Source organism: Thunnus albacares, chromosome 20, assembly GCF_914725855.1.
Source record: "Thunnus albacares chromosome 20, fThuAlb1.1, whole genome shotgun sequence".
NCBI classification, from domain to species: Eukaryota; Metazoa; Chordata; class Actinopteri; order Scombriformes; family Scombridae; genus Thunnus; species Thunnus albacares.
Genome location: NC_058125.1, coordinates 17101900 through 17119743, shown reverse-complemented (window position 1 = coordinate 17119743; position 17844 = coordinate 17101900). Strand labels below are relative to the sequence as shown.

The following is a 17844-nucleotide window of genomic DNA, read 5'->3' as shown; positions in this document are numbered from 1 at the left end:
CATATCATCTGCATAAAAGTGGTAGTCAATGCCATGCCTGAATTATATCACCTAGCGGAGCATACATAATGAAAAAAAAATTAGTCTCAAAATGGAGCCCTGGGGCACCCCAAAATGTATGGGAAGGGGGTGAAACATGGTCGCCAATAGAAACGACACATTTGAGGTTTGACAAATAGGAGGTGAACCACTCTAAGACTGTCCCAGATAAACGAACCCAGTTTTGCAGTCTACTGATGAGAATGTTGTGATCAATTGTATCAAAGTCTGTGGACAAGGCTAGTAAAATGAGAACTGAACAATCACCTGAATCAGCAGTCCTTTGCTACTCTAACAAGCACAGTCTCAGTGCTATGGCATTTTTTGAAACCTGACTGAAATTTTTCCCATATGTCGTTATCTTTCAGAGCCTCCATGAGTTGTAGAGTCACTGTCAGTTTTCAAATAGTCAGGGAAACAACCAGAGGATAGTGACAGATTAATTATAGTGAGCAACCATGGGGCGATGGCATCTAATACACTGTGGATGAATTTAGGGGACATAATATCCACTGGACTGGATGAGCATCTGTGGTGTTGGTGGTGTGTTGGTGAGACATAATGTCTATAAGTTTGTTTTGGGAGATGGTGTAAAATGATATAGAGGGGTATGATTGGGACAAGGGGCATCAATTAAAGAAGCGGGAACTTTCAGCAGGACTATCAGGAGAGGGTCCACACTGATTAAAACTGACAGGGTTTATAAGATGATCAGTAGTATTAAAAAGAACTCTGAGTCTGTGCTTATTTGACTGTATTAAAACAGAAAAATACATGGCTCTTGTATTTTTTACTTGATCATCTAATGCATTGGTTATAATATTACATAATAATATAATACGTAGACGGTGTGTCTTCTTTAAAAATGTGAGAATTCACCATCCATAGTTGATTTACTGACTTACTTTGGAGGACACTATCAATACATAAGTGGTCAGATACATAAAGGTCAATAAAATTAAATGTACCAATACTACTACCCTGAGTACAAACCAGATCCAAAATATGGCCACGATAATGCGTAGGGCTTGTAAGATGTAAGATTGAAGATCATTATTACATTAAAAGGACTTGTTATATTTGTAAATTCAGTGGCAAAAGGATCTGATGGATTGTCTATATGAATATTAAAATCACCAGCTACAATGATTCTGTCACAACTAAGCATAATGGAAGATATAAACTCACAGAATTTAGATAAAAATTGTGGGTTAAGTCTAGGAGGATGATAGATGACCACACAGAGAGTAGGGGTTTCACATTTAAAAAACAAGAGGGAGGGCATAACTCCTGTATCTGGCATCAATCACTAAGTTGCTGCCATGTTTATGTTAAAAACATAAAATCGATGTTATTTGAAGTAATGAAATCAATTGAAGTCTTGTTTGAAACTGATCTTGCATTGAAAAGACCTAGTTTTACTGAGGTACTATGGGGATTGATGGAATGGCTAGCAACAATACTTATGTTAAACAAGCTATTTACATTCTTCTTGACCCTTGAGTTATTAAGTCTGTGTCCCCATATCACAGGGATAGCAGAAACTGTATTCAGTAGAGGTTTTGAAGCAAGCAGAATGGGCGCATGATTCAGGTGGTAGGAATGCAGCTCAGAACGCTGGTAAGCGAGACTATACAGGTAGAGCTTGCTAGAGGGAGAGGTAATGCATTTGGCATGAGTGTCAACACAACAGTTGTTTTTGGCCTGTGGTCATGAAGTATGTGGTGGATTTCAGCTGTCATTTATGAGGGGCTGTATGTAGTGAGTATGAAATAATTGAGGCTAAAACACAGTCTCCCACGGCATTTGGATGAATACCATCTTTTCCAAAGAAGGACGCACGCTGCCAGAACAGATTAAAATTGTCGATCAAAACAATGTTACGTGTCTGGCATGCAAACTGTAGCCACGTTTGGAGGCTGAGGATCCTACTGAGCTGCTCAACTGCTCGTCCTAGACTTTGGATTGGGCCAGAGATATATACATTTTTGCCACTGTCTTGAAGAAAATTAGGAAGGTCAGCTACATCATGTTTAAGCTGTTCCGACTGTTGTGGTGCTGTATTGTTTGTGCCGATGTGAATTGTTATGTTGCAGACATATGGATATTTATCAAGGAGCTTGGGGAGTTGTTCTGCAATATCCAGAAAGATTGTTGATATTTGAACTTAACACCGAGCCAAAAACACCGCACACACTTGCATTTCCAAGGCAACGACCAAAAGAGAAATATGGTGGAATTCAAAGCGATGCGTTAACTGTTGAGTCACTTCTGTTCCTCTCACAATTTATGACAAGCGGAAAAAAAAAAAATCTCGCGAGCACAACAGTCCATCCACGCTCTTCGCCCCTCTGCGGCCTCCCCACTTCTCACTCGACCTGCGTTCAGCGTCTCTGTCCAGAAGCAGCCGTCTGTCAGCTGCAGCTCCTGGGGAGCTGAGAGGACAGCGGCCGGCCAAACTGCCTTCACCAGGCTGACTGACAGCAGAAACTTACTGAACCAAAATAGTTTGCATGCTGCCTGCTCAGATTACGCTTTGCTAGATGCGACAAAAACAGACTCGGAGTGTAAAATAACGCCGGGGGTCTCGGTGATACTGTCTCGGATTTAGTGTGGATTGGTACATCTAATTAAATGGAAGTGTATCTGTTCTGTGAGAAAACACTGTCTATGGGAATTGGCCATGGCCTCTCTCTCCAGTTCGCCAGCCCTCCCCCACCATTCAACAGGTGCCGGAGACTGTCATGCCCTCACACAGACAGCTGCTCTGATGACTTTCCCCTGTCCTGTGCACGAGCACGAACGCCCCCTGCTGCTGACTGACCGGAGTAGTGTTTTGTGGCTCGCTCCGAGCCACTGTGTTTACATGCCCATTTACAGAGCCAGTGCTATGTATGAACGCCATATTTTTTTTCAGCGCACACAAAGAAGGGACAGCTGGAGGACCATGAGGAGATATTCACTGAATTTGACAAAAATTAAATTGGATTAGATTTGCTCACTATACCTTTAAATAGCTGTGATTTCCTCCTGGTTTGTGGTGTTGGTGGTGATAGTGTAAAACAGCGGTGATATTATCTGCTGCCATGCTAAGAACAAGCTGGGTTATCTGGTTTGTTGTGGCAGGCTATCCTTACTGGGAGACTTAAAACTTCAGATCCAAATGTCTGATAACTAAAATCTTTTACTGTCAAAACATACAGATAAAACAACCAGGATCTAAAAGTGTAGCATACAAATGTGATAAAAATGTCAATTTTTGACAGAGCTTCTGATGAAAAAACACAGCGCCAACACATGCGCAGACCAAAGTAGTGGACAGACCGCCAGACCGACATTACTAACCCTACGCTGCTAGCACATGGCTAAAAAGCAGAAAAAAGAAAGAAAAAGAAGACATCTATACATAAAAACATTTGCAGTTCATTTCGTTTCGTCATTCATTATTGATTTCAAAGCCTCTTTACCCTTTGTGTGGTTAATAGAAGTGTCTCTGACCTTTTTTGTCCTATACAGACCAAATGTTTTCTTGTTGTCTTTGCATACTGACTGGTTTGTCTCTGAGGAGGCAAGAAGCAGGATACTGTGGAGGCAGCTGCCTTGACTTCCAGTATGTTTACCACTGTGGGACCGGCTATTTAAGTCTCAAAACCTAGTAATTACCAAACTTTACATATAATGTGGTTCAAGTCATTTTCGGCCACCTGACCCCACCCGCTTACAGCAATTCAGGGAAGCTGTTGTTTGCACTGTCTCTTTCTTTCTGCCATAGTTATTCTCTTTTACATTAGAAGTGACTTTTTTGTTTTAACTTTTATTCTTTCACTCATCCATGCTCTCACACTGCTAGGCCAAGCCACCCCAGTGCACTTCAAGTATCTTCACTTATACCAAGAGATCATTATCTGGTTAGTTTGGGCTGGTTGTTCTATTTTAGTAAAAAGTGTTGCCAGGTCTGTAGAGTCTGAGTCTAAACCTAATGAGGAGAGTTCGGCATTCATAAACTCTTATATTAGAGTGGCTTTATGTGGGTCGTGTGGAGGGTGGAGTCACTGTATGGTTGGAGCAAATATAGAATAACCACTTTCCACTGAATTAAAGCCTTCTCACCCCCCCTCTGCAGTAAAATGAGGGTATTTAGGTAACCCCACCCTCCTGCTCTGTTATATGGTGCCCTGCCACATCAACCATGTGGGGTTAGAAATATGCAAAACAGCCTGAGCAGCAGATCAGAATGATACTGTGCTGTAAGATCTGTGATAAACAGACACGAAATTGAGATAATTCATACGTGTCTTTGAGCTAAACATAAAACTTGTGCTGTTGCAGGTGATAATGATGGTTGAGGAGGAGACATAAATCTAAATACACAGTAAATTATCTCATACTGAGGAATGCAATTCATAAAACTCAGGTTGTTGCATGTGATAATGACTATGTGTGAGGAAGTGAACAGAATCTCAATGCACAAAAATTGCTGTGTGCAAATGAATGATGAGGAGAAAAATGCAGCAGTTTTCATCTGTCCAATAAAATTGACATATTAGAAATGTCGGTCTTATTGAGTTTTCACTCATTTTCATAACCACGCTGTACATAAAATCCATATGGGCAGTTTTCCAGTGTATCAGCAGACATGATTTTTAAAGTTGCATTAAGCTCAGTAGCAAACTTTGCATAGGAAGCATTTCTTGGCCTACATCATGCTGTTTCAAATAAAATGCTGGCAATAAAACCTGTTTTTCATTGGCATTTATTGACACTGGATCAGATGTCACATGAACTGTCTCGTTGTTATTAAAGCCAGACATTTTTCTAATTTTGCGCTTAAACAGGAAATAGTAACCTGGCGATTTATGAGCCCTGTTATTTTTTTTTTCTTCAAATAAAACCATAGACAGACATCAAAGATCTGACGATGTTTGGTTTCCATGCCACAGCTGCACCAACGTGTCTGCTATCAACACAGTTTCTCAAAGTAGTGTAGAAATCAGCAGGAACATCAGTTTTTCTCCCACAAAGAAGAAGTCAGCCACTGTGTCATGCTGTGGCATAGTAGACTTTTCACAATTGGGCAACTCTGCGCTGAGTCAATACATTAATATTATAATTACTTGATATATTGAGTAACATTTTCAAATTACATTGTGATATGACACATAACTCAACATTTCTTTGAGCATTGCATTGTGGCTGACCACAACAGAAAAGCCATTGACAGAACGGAAATGGATGCCCATTTTCTCTGGACTTTCTGTGAACATGTGAAATGTGCCTCTAGGATGTGGGCTAGAGGCTCAAACTGTCTCACCATTACAGCCACCAAAATGTATAAAAAACCCAAAAAACAATAACTGTGATGACTGTGGTCATTTAAAACAAAAGAAGCAGTAACCAGTTTTCATCTTCACAATAAAGTCTGGGCAAACAAACTCTGTGAGGTGTTGTACTCAAAATGTACTATTAAAAATAATCTGAAACCGTAATTCTTAAAAAAATATCAACTTGTGAGAAGCAGTTATGTTTTGAGTATTTCGTGTTTGAATTTTGTAAGAGATTCCCATGCGTTGAATGACCCCTCATCCCAAAAAAGGCGTATTAGTGCTAGAGGTCATGAAACATGATGAATAGCAGGGACTATCTAAAAAATACAGCAAAATCTTTCACTGCCCTACTTGGTTTTCTTTTAGTTGGCATGCTTAACTGGAACACCCTCTATCATTTTGATTATGAGCTCATTGTCTAAGCACAGTACCGCCAAGCCCTCTACCCAGTCTCAAAAGAAAACATGAAGCATTACTCTAAATTTAGATATCTATTCTAGTTTGAAATAACACGGAAACTTCCTGGGTTTAGCAAACTAGCATGGCATTTAGTCTGGGTCAGCCCCCTCTAAAATAAGCAATGGTTTTGTCAATGAGGGGAGATTTTAAGTAAATACTTGGGGTTAGGTCAGCAGGTGGTACAAAGAAAACAAGATGACAAAGCGCTGCTCTGATTCTCAGTGAAAAGGTGTCATCCTCATATTTACTATTCTGTTTTCTTCTCTGTGGAAATAGTCATCATGCCTGTATGTCAAACCCACACTCACATTCCTTTGTGACAGAATTTAAAGCCACAAAATTAATTTCTGCTATGCCAGAGAAACACAGGAAGTTTACGATTTATATGTTTTTGGTATCTTTTTTTGTTCTTGTATTTTTGTTTCTATGTTTAGACCTCTGTCACTAGTCAAAATTAGATCAGGGCTCTGAACAATGTACTCCTCCTGTTTGTTTAGGCAGTGCGTAGAAACATTTAAATTACAGCATACTGTATATACAAAAACAATTATAAATGCTGAAATAACCAGAATAAAAAAAAAACTGAGAAAAAGAAGAAAAAGATGCAAAATTCATATTTCTGTACTTCAAAGTTAGCCTCAATTGGTATCACATACAGCATAAAATCTTAAATTTCTGTGTTGTGGTAGTGAAGTATTGCATAGTTTAAATAAAAAGGCCTACTGTAGATTTCTTGAGTACAAGATGTGCCACCATTTGCAATTTGAATTAAGGATTGTGAAAGGACCGTTTCCTCAGCCAGTTCTGGTGGGTATAACACAAAGCTTCAGTCTTTCCTTACATCAATACCTCCTTTTGTGTCAGCACCAAGCTAGAGTGAGGAGGTCTTTAAAAAAAATTTAGAACTACTGAATGGATCGCTCCATTTGTCCCACTCTGCTGGCTTTGCTCCAAATACAGAGCAAGTGCCTCTCTACTGCCACTACTACTCACAATAAAACAGCCATTACAGTTTAGGACTTAAAGGAGCAAGAGGAGCAGGGGTGGCTGATGAGAAACATTAAGCATCAACAGGGACTCTCATCATTTCCCATAAGATGTGGTGCTGATGTATTTGCCAATTATAGATTAATCTCCAGCCTCAACAGAGGGAAATGACAGGCCTTTTCCTTTTTAGAGAGAACAGAAGCCATGTGAGCACCAACCATGTGATGCCACTGCATGGTTACCACAGATAAAAAGATTAAATAAAGATGCTGAAAAATATTTCTACAGTCGACCAAAATGACCAACAGAAGCAGACAGCGAGTGTCCATATTTACATGGCGGAAATGGTGGTGGAGGAACTGAACCACAACCCTTCCAAAAAATCTAAATTGTGGGCTTTCATTCCCACCTTTCTCCTCGCATTGATGTTTGGCTTCTCTTCTTAAAGGAGACGCTACAGTAACAAGCATTTGTGTTACTCATAGTCTAACCTGCATGACCGAGGAATGGAGGCAGTTTATTTTGAGTATAAGTCGAACAATAATTACAGACTGTGGTGCCCTGTTGTGGGATTCAGAATTTGGAGTTGTCATAGCAAACATTAAATAGATCATTTTTATATTTATTATACTGTGATCATTTTAATATGGACCTGTAGCAAAAATAGAGCTATGTTTTGTATTAATGATATGCTTATGTCCACAACCCACAGTGCTAAAATAACTGAACGCACCCCTGTTCTGTGTCCCGCACCACAGCAGGCCAGCATGTAACTCCTATGTCCTAAAAGAACAGAAAGAGGATCATATGGTCATTTGTAAAGAGTAATGTTACTAACATTTATTTTTTTGAATAAGAACATGTCACTAACAAGCACTTGAAATGCTATTCACAAGGTTGTAGAGAGTGAAGATGAAAAGAAAGTCTGAGCAAGTATTTCCACAGCATCTAATCAAATTCAATCCTAACAAAGAATCTATAAAAAGTCAAATACATTACAATAGACAGACAATAAAACCTTTTCCTCCCCTCTTGTCCTTTCTTCCTGCACTATTTCTCTCTGAATACACACTGTATACGACTGTGAGAGGAGTTAACACGACAGGAAACAAGCCAGCCCTTTCCGCAGTGGCCACTCATTTCATGATTGGGGCAGCAGGAAAGGACCATTTTCATACCTTTACCCTGGCCATTTCACTTGCACAAAGCTGCTCTATTTCTAGTGCACAAGGTTGAGGCCTTATATGGTTGGTGGGTGCAGATAAAGTATGGCTAAAATTCCCCCTGGAGGAAAACATGGTATAGAAAGAGTCCAAAGCCTCAAACAAGCTAACAAGCTAACATTTACCTTCTCTTATTGCAAGATTCCTATCAGAAAAATGAGGTCCTCACTGAAAAGGGCACCTTTAATATGTACCAAGATTGTTCCTATCCCAAGAACCAGTCCTGTCTTTCACTATGTGTAAATAAAGCTGGTTCACAGTAATAATATGTTTAGAACTTCTGATACAATTAGAGACAAAAATATGAAAATAAGAGACAAAGATGCCTTTTGAGCATTCCTCACATTGCAAAGCAACAACTGCTGTTATAAATCTGCTACAGTAAAAAGCTGTTTTTTGTCATCAAGCACCTGCATGTACCCTGGTGAAGACAGATTCAGGTGTGCATACTTTCAAACAAAGAACAGAGAAGACTTATATTGAGACAGGGCAAACTGGACGGATGCTGCACATACCGTACAGGACAACCACCGCTGGCTGCAGAGCGACGTCCCCTCCAGCTACACGAACATCTGTGTGGCATTAGAATGTACAGAACAGGTGGCGAGGCCGGGACCCTTCATTAATGCTTGATGACAGATGAGCACCAGCTGATTGGATTGAAAGCGCTTCTCTTATCTTTACTGGCAGTGTTTGGTTTTGTGCTACAGTTAACGAAATATACACTTTGAATTCATGAGTTTCCAGGTTCATTTTCTCAAAAATGAGAATAATAGAAATGATTTTTGATTACATCTCCTTGTAAGCATCCCCACACACTAATCAGGAGTAATTTGAGGTTCAACATATGGACTGATGAGCAGGGATCAAACGCGATTAATGAATCACTCTAACACCTGAGCTACAGTTGTCCCTATGTTCTTATCTTTGGTCCTTGGCCAGAGCAAGTTTGAAAGCCCCTTCCCCTCCCCCTCTTTACCCTCTTTCAACCACCTTGGTACTTTGTTAGTGTGCACAGGAAAGAGGCCCCTCTGGGGGAGTAGACACACCTCTCTTTACTTTTCCATGGGCAGGAGCTGAACTTTGAAGATGGCAGAAACACCTAGTTTCTTGTATTAAGTATTTGGGAATGTGTTGATCTGTGAAGGTAAAAACATTTATTTAATGTCACCTTTAGGTTTAGGTTTAGGCTTTAGGTTTTACAATCAAGATTAATTTGAAATACACTGTAGCATCACAACATGTCAGATTTTTCAAGTCCATTTTCATCAAACAATATTCTACTCTTTTAAAATTTAAATTAAATTTGCTGAGACATTAGTACATGTAATTCATACAATAAACTGGGAAAATTGTGGTTGAATGACACAGTGCAGAATTCAAACAAAGTGTCAGTGTCAGTATCCAAAAGCCACATGGGCCTCTCACATAGCTTGTAAATGACCAGTTGTTCACAGGCAGATAAGTCAGTTCCCATGCTCAGCCTTTTCTTTCACAGATACCGCTAATCAAATTTCTGGCAGAGTGACGTGTAACCTCTGCGGCCAATAATCCGATGGTAGCAGCCTGAAGCAGAGGGAGCAGTGAGTGCTAAGGGAAAGACAACATAAAGTAACATGTGACTGAAGTGATTAAAGCAATGTTCGTTTGATTTCCATGCAAACACTTGGTCAATTATTTACCGACCCCAAACTGTTGTTGTGGTTACCCATATGCAAAGCCACAAATGTTTTATGCACTCTAATTAATGTGGTGATCAAGTTTTGAATTTTTACAATTGTTCACACATACAAAATTGGTATAACTAGGTGTGTATGGAGAACAGGGGCTGATACCAGGAGGTAAGTTCAACTCAAGTCTGGCTCTGTTTGGGTTACCTGGCTTCACTGAGCCTAACACTGGTGATCCTGGATGACCGGTATAGTCTTATCAACTAGATCAGTTCATTTCCTATCCAGCTACGAGCACATTCATGTGAAAGAGGCGGACATGTTAATTACAAGCACCATGAACAAAGTTAGTAGTATGAAATGAGATGAAACGGTGATGCCCATCTGAGAATTATAGCGACATCAAAAAATTATATTCAACAAGGTGAGGTTTATACAATATAATCACATAACTACAATATAATCAGAACTTGTAATATAAGACTGTTTCTGCTGCCAAATCAAAGAGGAGAACCAAAATGTTGCATTTTTTGGTTGTTGCATGAGTCTACAGACCTGTAAAAATATCTATTGTGTGTTATTACCTAAATTATTACTTTATTTTAATTTCACTTTCAATCTGATTTACTTGCCTTCAGATTGTATATAAAATAATTTACTATAATATATATTTATGATATATGTATATGGACTGTGCAAAATAACATTTGTGCTGGTTTCTGCAGGCAAAAAGGGTTCCAAATAAACTATTAATAAACCTGTGAGTTTGTCTGATTCATAAACATTTTTACATTTTCTCTCATGTACGTTTTGTTATTTTGTTGTCTTGGATACATCTGTTTTAAAGTTAGGTGTCAGCATTTAGTTTTGAGGTATCACAGTGCTGAGAAACAGAAAACTGATGAGACTGTTTACAGGTTATTTGACTTAATTTGATTTCTTTTTAATGGCATTAACAGAACAAAGATGAAACAAATAATATGGGGCGAGTGACAGTCTTTATAGACTTCTTGCAGGGAGGAACCAAAGCTGCAACTCTGTAAAGGCAGAATTGCACCTCACTAAAGAGATAATTCCTACGTTTGTGTTTTGACTTGCACGTCAAACTAAAACGAGTAAACACCCACTGTGAGCCCAACAGCACATCTGCAGCCCTTAAAACGGCCTCAAAACTCTCAGTTTATGTGCAAACTTTAAATACAAGTGTTATATCCAACCTTCAATTTAGCTTTGTGAGTAAAAACCAAGTGGCCCCTGGTTTTACAAAGTCAGTGATTTAAGAACAAAAATACAGATACAGCTCTGAAAGAGTGAACAAACCCTCAGTGCTATATACAACACTGTATGGTCGACTTAGACGACATGCTAACAACTTACCAGAGAGACCACCAGAGGAAACCAAAGAGAAACATGTCAAAACTTTACATTGCTCCACTGTTTCTCTTGTTAAAAATAAAAACGCAAAATGTAAACTACACACATATTATTTGAAAGGTGTTTGAAAAAGTGGATGTTGAAATATACTATACAGATCAGGATCCCGGACTCGACTAGGAGAAAGCTGTCCATTAACCTTCTGTCCCTGTAGAGGTCAGTGTGCTCTAACATAGAGCACTAATAGCTCTCTCCTTTTTTTCCAGCAGCAGCAGCAGCAGCACTATGATTCATGCCAAGTCATCAATCTCACTAACATATATTCTTAAATTCTCTGAGCATCTCCATGCAGTGTTAAAAAGCACTGTGACATCATGATGATCTCCCCTCCAACAACTTTTATAGTATAATTTACAGCCTTCCACATGCTCAGATATGCTGTGCTGACAGATATATGGGAAGCTGTGAAGTGACTGTGCTGAGTTACAGTGACTCCACAAGCTTGTAAACACTGTTACCCTTATTTTTTTTTGTTTGTTTGTTTGGAAGAGACATTTGATCATACTGTTACCCTTAAGTTTTCAGCATGATTGCATGACAGGCCCGGAGCATTTCCTGCTAATTCTTATGTCCCCTTAAATTTTCTGATGTGCTAAGTTTGCACAATGGCAGCGGCTACTCCAGGTCTTAATTGTGAGCGAAGAAAAAATGGTCACGGGCTTCCCTGTCTGGACCATCTGCATGGTTTCTTCTATGATTGCTTCCTGATTTTCTATAGCAAGGAAGTGTGAGGAATTACCTCTTCAAAGGGATGTGTGCCCCACCAGCACTAATCCCTAGTTAATGGCCAGTAGAAGCAACAGACCCCAACAACCTCACATCCTGCAGAGGTTTCGTGTACATAATTCCTTTGCCAGGTTAAAAAGTCCCAATTTGTGAAAATACACAAGCAACCATGATTACAGGAAGAAAAATACATAAGGACCAGGATCTTTATCCTCCCCTTGCGATTAAATTATATAAAGTTCAGGGTCAAATGTGCCTTGCTTGAACCTTGCTTGAAAAAAAAAGGATATCTTGAAAACAGCATCTTACTCAGACAGGATAATTGTTAAAATAGACCTCCTTTACTGTGTCTTTATGTCAACAAAGCCAATAAAATAGTAATTAGTGATAGCTTTCCTTACGGCAAGACTGAGGCTGCTGGAGTGGTTTGTCCCAGTGACTCTGAGAAAAACAGGCACAGCTCTCCCTGGTGGCCTCAGGCTGAACCAGCAGACCGTAATTTGACTCACAACCCTCCAATTTACAGAATTAAGGAGAGACATCAGCCTGTCTTATTCTGCTGATTTGTGCTCAAGACAAACACTCTCTAAAAATACTCCAAGGCTGGGGTGGACAAAAAGGAAAATTGTTATAGTGTATGATCTGAAATGTAGGCTGTGGCAACACATTCAAAATCACTGATAGTTAGTAGAAATTGTGCATAGATCATTAAAAGGATTTCCTGTTAAATAATTTTCTGTGGGAAATTTTGCGCGTATAGATTTACAGAGAGGGTCCCAATTAGTGTTTGGCGCTTCAAAGTCAAATATTTACTCTAATACAAGCACAATTAATTGGGATTAATATAATGAAACATGGATGTTGTTGCTGCACACATGTAGAACAGATGCCACTGAGCCTTGGGGAAGCGCAAACACTTCACTTTCACGTCGCTGATCTCTCTGGCTGCTTTGCAATGATTTAGCATTTGTTCAAATTATTCAGACATCACAGTTTGTGCCATGTGACCTGTCAGCGCTTGTTACAGAACGGATAAGGCTAAAGAGGTCTGACACGCCAAGGCCACTGCTGGCGTTTGGACAGTTTGAGAACGCAAGTGTTTAAAACTAGTTTTGTGCATATTTAAAATAAAATGTGTTCAGACAGTGTTTGAAGAACATTCCTTTAGCGCCATTTATGTTTGTGGTTTGAAAGTAACGTTAAAGTCAGTCTCGGGTAATGTGATAGAAATCACAATGTCATGACAAATAATTTAACATCCCCATGATTCAATGTTTTCCAATATGTTATTTATTCATTAATGTATACAGATGAAGATGGTGTAATTGATTTTATTTATACTACAGATAGTAGTTCCTCTCTGAGGTTGCAAACACTTTGATTGGTAATTTCTGGATTATTTGTTCTCCTCTTCCAATATTTATGCTCTCCGTAATGGACATCAAGACAGTTTTAAGCTAATGGCCGAACATATCCAACCTGAGCTCAGCAACGAGACCGTCTATTGGTTGAACCAAAAATTGTTGAATCTTTAATCGCCTCACCTTTTGGCTAATTCATAATTTAGTGAACTGGGAGTGAAGCATTTAGCTCTTCCTGGCTATGGCCCGCTAAGTGAAATGGTGTGGAAAGTGTGAGGTCATTAACCTGTTACAGGTATGTTCTCTCCTAATATTGGGGATAATGTATTCCACCCAAGTGTGACAAAAAAGAGGGAGAACTCATTCACAGGTAGGTGCCGGCGATTCATTTTAGAAAACTTCATTTTAGAATATTAGGTTATGAAAAGTTAATGTCGTTTGTAATTAGTAGAGATATCCCTTCATATCTGGGGGAGATTTCCACTCTGCTGCTTGTAGACCGATTGAGGAAGAGTATAAGATCATTTCCCATCCTCCTGTGCATATTACAGTTTGTTCATTTATAGCTCTGAATTCTCACCCTAACCATTGTCACTCAAATATTCTCCTAAAGATAAGACTGCATTTAAGCACATTGGTAAGAAAGAATGAAGATCTGTAGTTCTTCAATGTGGGGTAAAATATAAACTTTTTGTTGCTTATTAGTAACAGTTGCCTCATTTCTACAATACACATATTCATGCCGGGGTGATTATTGTTTTGACGGTTCCCAACTTTGATGGGAATCAGCAGGAGCAGGGTAGCAGGAGGATTTGAGCATACTGTTTGAAAGAGTTCTATTAATTCCAAGCAAAATGTACTTAAAAATTTAAAAAAAAAAACTGAATTATTGAAGCTTTGTTTCATATTAATGAAATAATAATAATAACAATAACAATAATAATAATAATAATTTTGTCCGATGTAGTAGATCATAGTGGAGCACATTAAATAGATTTTATATACAATTTTGCATATAATTGCCACAGCAGATTATGCATATATATGATATAACCATATTGATCAGCCCTACATGTATTACTTAAGCGTGTATCTTTGCTGCTGATAGCAAAGAATTGTGAGAAAATTCATTTATTTCTCAGTTTTCTCAACTTTTTTTATTCATTCTGTTTTATTCTATTTTAGTTATTGTATATTATTTGGCTTTTCAGTTGTATTTCACCTGTATAGCTCATTTGTTTTCATAATTTATGTGACCTAGCTGCTTAAAATGGTTTTGAACAGTGTATTTTCTCCTCTAGTCGTCTAGATAGTCTTGCTGCTGTCCATGCTGTTATTGCACCAGGCATTTTCTTTACATCCATTACCTTCCACACTAGATAAATACCTGATGCTGGAAACATTTTGTCAATGTATGCGCCTCAGTTTTCTCAACTTTCTTTATTCATTCCATTTTATTCTGTTTTAGTCATTGTTTTTTATTATCTGGCTTTCCAGTTGTATTTTGCCTGTTTACCTCATTTGTTTTCGTAATTTATGTGACATCACAATTTCCCTTAGGGATTAAAAAAATGCTCTATTTTTTATTTATATCAATTATAGATGCATATATGGCAGATAATGCATATACAGTATTTTTGCATTATATCATATTTTTTGCAGCTGTTCTTTCACTTAACTCCTGGCGACTCCTGCATACATCTCAATAAATGTTTTCATGCCTCTCTGTTTGACTCAGTACAGACGAGGCCATAACTCCTGATGTTTATCGATCCTTCAGCCTCTGTTGAATTTATTTCTACAAGTCTATACAAATCTGTTTCTGTGCAGCCTATTGTACCAGAGGGGTTAATGTATTATACAAAGTGTTCAGATCAGGGATTAGATTTTCCCCCAATTCCATCAGTCAATTCTCGGTGCTCTCCAGGGCATTCATCATTTTGACAGTTGCAGATAAGGCAATTATTTTCCTCGAGCAACTACAAAATGTAGACAAGTGCTTCTGTGACAGTGTGTCTGTTTGAGGGGTGAACACAAATATTATTCCACCAGTCACTGATGGCACATATTGCTTGCTACAAAGCGATATCCTCTGTAACACAAAGGAAACAGATGTTGTGAGCATTTGTGTGTCCTAATGCACTTCAGCGTTTCGTCTTTTTACACTGAATTGAAGCTCCATACTGTGATTCAATAAGACGTCGTTACAAATGGTTTGTTGTTAAGGCCTCATTTTCTGCTGCCGCGGTAAATATTTATACACTAATAGAGGCCATGATCGTTTTTATGGTATTACACAGAGGTTCTAATTGTGATTTAAATACCTCTCCTTCATAGCAGCCTCAAGAAAACACCAAGATACCACTGCATTATGTGCATTATTTACATTGTAACAATCAGTAGGAATAAAAAATATAGATGTAAAAGTGTAAACATAGCATACTAACTGTGCAGCCATGATAACTACAGTGGAATTAAATGTAATGTGTATTTTCACAGATAATGCAAGAAAAAAATGAAGTACAGTACTTGCAATTACTTTTACCTTGTTTTGAGCATGATGTTCATATAAAAGCTCACAATTTACACCAAACTGTCGTGAGATCTGTTCCCCAAGCATGACTGTATACTGTACATATACAGTATTTAAGCTGTATCACCTCAAATGAATCTTGTATGAAGCAGAGAGCTGTCTGTGATCTCCTCCATAAACCCCTGGGGGGCAGCAGAAGACCTTCATTTCTAGTCCAGTGCAGCTGCTTATGGCTAACTTAGACCACTGACAACTACAGCTGAGGCTCAAGTCAGGACAGGACTCAGGCTGCTGATAAATCCTTCCAAAAGAAATAAATAAAGTTTGCTCTTACAAAGAAAACAAACAAACATTTACGTAAAAACTTCTTTCTTTCTTTTTCTGCCTCTGTCTTTGTCAGACTTGATAGCTACAAACGTAGATTTAAATACTGGTAAAAGCCTGTTTCATGTAGATATTTGATTTATAATCAAAATAAGATTAATGAATCAACTGCAGTTTGAATATTAATGCAAATGTTAAAACATGCTATATTAGATAATAAGAATATAAGAAGAGATCACTGTGAGATTACCAAGAATATCAGCACAGAAAGACATTCATGAGCATTATTGTTGGATGTCAAACACTAAATAAAAACATCTTAATGGATACTATTAAAATTAAGACATATGTAGAGAGAAAATCGAATCTATAAATTTTTACTTTCTATTTTGCTAATCTGTGACCCAAACTAAATTGTATAGGAAGGAAAAACAAAGAAACACAGCTCTTAAGTGCACTCTTGGTGGATTATGAGTATCATAAGTGTGTTTTTGCCAGATTTTGAGTGGAGGGTGTTGTTGGCTCAACCTCAGAGTTAATAAAGGTGAGAGAGCAGAGGCAGAGCGGGAGGATGACGTTAGGCTGAGCTCAGGTCTGTCATCGGATCAAAGCGGGAACTTGTTCTCCCATCGCTGTCAGCACGTTTTAATGACTGTTGAGCCGGGACAAGCTGTTCCTCCCTAAAACTTTCCCATACCGCGAGTCTGATAGATTCATAGCTTAATCATTAACTTGCACTTAATTCGTCTGGAGCAACACTGAGCTCAAATTACAAGGGGATTTTGGAAAAGCTCAGTTTCATATAACAGCCAATTATGCCCCTAAAAATAAAGAAATACACAAATAGTAAAAAGTAAGTAAATAAATACTGAAAATGTAATGTAATTCAATTGACATATGCAAAACAAACTTCAACCCATTATTCTGAACAGACAAACACGGGCTTATTGTACTGTAATGAAACAAAAAGTACAAAGAGCAGATGTTTAAGACAGCACAAAGGATGTGTAGGATTTGTCTCTGTAAAATAAAAATGTACATAAAGTAAACCACAACCTTAGACCTGCACTACCTACAATAGAATAGTTGTATAATTGTTAAATGGAAATATTGCTGTCTATTTCCTCAAGATTCTGGGATAAATTATATCCGGCAGCATGTCAAACCGACAATTTCATCTTGTACATTGAACTTAATTTACAGTTTCAAAGAGGTGATTGCTTAATGTCTTCAAAAACCACTAATTAATTCCTTAGTAATTCCTTTCTATTCAGAGAGCCAAGACCTCCCACAACAGAACAACTCAATTTGTGATTTATATAATCATAAAATATGGAATAAAAGATACTATTTGCACACTGAATAAATGGCTGTGCCTTGTAATCTACTATCTCCAGTTTAAAAAATATTATATTGCTGTTTCTTGAAGTAGAAATAATGACTTCTTTGGTGAAGTAATATAGAGCAAAAGAGTTGAAGAACGGTATATAAGCAAAAAAGAAAAAAATTGATGATTCAAATAACAAAAACAGTGTCATTAGTGGACTGACAAAGGTTTCATGAGGCCGTCTGCTGAGCTGCTGTGACAATAAATCAAACACAGAAAGAAGGCCAAGGCCTTTATGGGGAGTGCCACCCATATATTGACTGCACATCACAGAAGCCCTCCTGTTGTAGGCTGGATTATAAATCCCATTTCTAAAAGATATATGGGACTTTTGATGTGTCAGACCTGCCTTTTCTTCAACCTAACCACATGTTTGA

The 17844-nt window shown here is 38.2% G+C and overlaps 1 protein-coding gene across 2 annotated transcripts in view; it reads right to left on the bottom strand.

Moving 5' to 3' along the window:
* LOC122970702 (cadherin-related family member 1) overlaps positions 1 to 17844 on the bottom strand; it is a 106057-nt gene that overhangs the window by 35199 nt on the left and 53014 nt on the right. The gene's annotated exons all lie outside the window — the stretch shown is intronic.